The 3,023-nt window shown below is 42.5% G+C and overlaps 1 long non-coding RNA gene across 1 annotated transcript in view; it reads left to right on the forward strand.

The window, feature by feature from the left end:
• LOC309703697 overlaps nt 1-777 on the forward strand; it is a 2,643-nt gene extending 1,866 nt beyond the window's left edge. The window contains exons 3-4 of the long non-coding RNA XR_014275945.1: nt 94-210; nt 538-777. This is a non-coding gene — a long non-coding RNA (uncharacterized lncRNA). The remainder of the gene's footprint in view (nt 1-93; nt 211-537) is intronic.
• Nucleotides 778-3,023: the final 2,246 nt, after the last annotated feature.

The raw sequence follows: 3,023 nt of genomic DNA on the forward strand, positions 1-3,023 counted from the left end.
AAGAACTGGACTTTGACATATTTCTCTTCTGTTTTTAATTCAGTAGATTTGTCATCAGTGTTCACTAGTTTCTCTGCCTTTGTCTTCTATCAGAGGCTCTGCGGTGTAACCGCTGTGTTCCAATAACAGCTGGTGGTAGGTGCACTAACCTAGTGGAGACCTGCCAGGGAAAAGATGACGTCTGTGCCTATGTCATCTTTACATTTCCCAGTAAGTCCCAGTCTCTCTCTCACCAGTCTCTCTCTCACTCACTCACTCATACACTCTCTTTCTCTCACGTGCACACACACACAGACACACAGACACACACACACACACACACGCACACACACACACACACACACACACACACACACTTTTAGACTTCACATCAAACATTAACATTAACCTTTGTCCATTTTGTAAATATTCTCCTTATTTGAGGCCAAATTATTATTATGTTGTTATTTCAGATTACTTTTGATGATAGTGTTTCTTTGGATTCAAATCTGTGAGAGATACAGTATGAGTTTTCACTTTTTGTTTTCTTTACTGCAGAATACTCATATTTCAAAAGATGCATGAGGGGAGCTGATGCCTTTGTTTTGACCTCCGTTCCCAACGTTAAAGTCTACACATGTTCCACTGATAGGTGCAACTGATGAGTGAAACTTCTGCATAAAAAATGAAATGTCACGATGATATCAGAAGACATTAAGTCACTTTTAAACATTGTTTCATTTTCTCTTGACTGTCTGGCCTTTAATTGCAATAAAAAGGATTGAAAGGATAACAAAAGCACAATTGTGTGTGTGTGTGTGTGTGTGTGTGTGTGTGTGTGTGTGTGTGTGTGTGTGTGTGTGTGTGACTTTTAATGAAATGTCCTCTGTAAGGACACAAACATTTCCATTACCGACTACCATACTCTGACTTTGTTTGGTAAACGACTAACCCTTGACAGTTTAAGTGATGTTAAATGAATGAATGATGAGAATGATGTTTCTCAAAAGATTTCAGAATATTATAGTAATGTGACGAGATACCAAGACCCTTGTTACGATCCGATCTAAGAGTACAGGAGTGCAACTAAAGGGCCCGGTGGCCAAAGCCATACCTATAGGCAATTCACTGTTCAAGGTGGTTTTATTGCTATCAAAAACTCAAAGCATTAACTCCAGGGTGAACAAAGACCAAACAAGCTATTCCAAAAAGAAAGGTGCTACCTAAACGCTGCATGAAACAAAAACCAAACAAAAGACAAGCTCTACCCCTAACTCCCTAATTTAATAAACAAGAGAACCCCTTCTTCTTCAGCACTTATTTACAAGTGGAAAAGAATATCTACAACGCTATATACAAAAATTAACGGTTCTCTAAAGACGTACGTGAAAATTTGTCACTGAGGGTTTGGAGGCCAAGAACAGGGGACAACTGCTGGAGAGGGTTTTTAAAGCGGCCACTTGATGGTGGGAACCAATCAGCAGCTGCCAGCTCTTCAGTCAGGAAGCAGACCTAGAGAGAGACTTAACCCTAACGCACACCCCAGACCCACTGCTCCATCCCTCCTCCATCATTAGAACGCTGCACAGAACGAGTTCCGGTTGCGCCATGAGATGCTACTCGCTATTTCTGTGCGCACAGCACTATCATATACTCGGTATGACAGACAAACACTTTTGGAGTTACGTTCATGAGCCAGTTCAGACTTTACAACTGGTTTTCGACAATGTGGACGCTCTGCTGCCTGGGATCCTTTGTTGTACCATGTACCAATGATAGGTGCAACTGATGAGTGAAACTTCTGCATGTTATTAAGAGACTCGTTTGGTGTAAGTTTTGTGGAGGGCGGAGTTTGCTAATTTAAGTTTTTAATGTGTTTTAGCCGAGAACGCAGCTGTAATGTTAGCATGCTAAGCAAGCGTCAGGAGAATGGACTTGCTGCAGTTTTTTTTAACAGCGTGCACCTTTTTTTCCTTCGTCAGGAGAGGTGTCCTGGCAGGCGCGCGACACACACAGCTCAGGCCTTTATTTCTGTGTTGCAGAACACAACACACAGACAGGCGTAACTTACAGACAGGTTACAAAGGAGAACGTTTGAACTGAGTGAATGAATCCAAGCATTATCAGCTGAAATGCAACAAATCTCTGCTACACTTGATGTATCTGAACTCTGGCCATGAGCACCAGTCCAACACAGCGCTTTACTAAGCACTTTAAGGCTTATGTAGCCCCATTATTTTAGATTGTGCAGCTGCCTCGTGGTTTGTGTCACATATTTGTGTTTTGTTGCCCACAGATGTGCATCGAAGTATAGTTTTGGATTTGGACTGCTACACTCAGACACTAACATACATAAACTGTCAGAGGTTTACCACTGATACTGCTGGATGAACAGAAACTCACTCAGGAACGAGGTCAAACAGAGCTCAAGTTTTCACTCAGGAGAGGGAAGCAGTTGTCTCCAACCCACTTCAACTTGCTTCCTCCTGCGGGACACTTTTATTGTGTACACACATGAATATTCATAAAGCTTGTTGCTGTGTTCGCTAAGACAAATTACTATATATGGTTATGCAAGTGTGGTTATCCGGTGTGAGTGAATATACAACATGAGTACAGTCCTTCCAGGATGTTGCTACTGTATCTTGTCCCGCCAGGTGGCTTCCTTCATTGAATAGAGTCTGTCCTTCTCAAGGCTACTTGCCCTCTTCATTGAGGTCGTGCACGTACTCATATGCGTGGGTTACATAGAGAACAAGCTAAGCATTCTGACTTTCTAAGTGGCAATGTGTAGCTTTTGAAATGGCAACCTACAACACATACATTAAACCTAACAGAAACAAAGAGAAGCTGTCTTCTCTGAAGATGGTCTGCCTGGACTCGTGATGACACCAGAAGGTTCAAACCTTTGAGACTGACTCTCCCACAGAAAAACAGGCCTATAAGTTCTGCTGTTATGACACGCCCCCTTCTCTAACTCTACAGGCCTGACCGGAGGACCAGAGACAGTTGCCATGGTGATATGAGAAGCAACGTCTCCATGT

Source organism: Aulonocara stuartgranti (assembly GCF_965226115.1).
Source record: "Aulonocara stuartgranti genome assembly, chromosome: 3".
In the NCBI taxonomy this organism is placed as follows: domain Eukaryota; kingdom Metazoa; phylum Chordata; class Actinopteri; order Cichliformes; family Cichlidae; genus Aulonocara; species Aulonocara stuartgranti.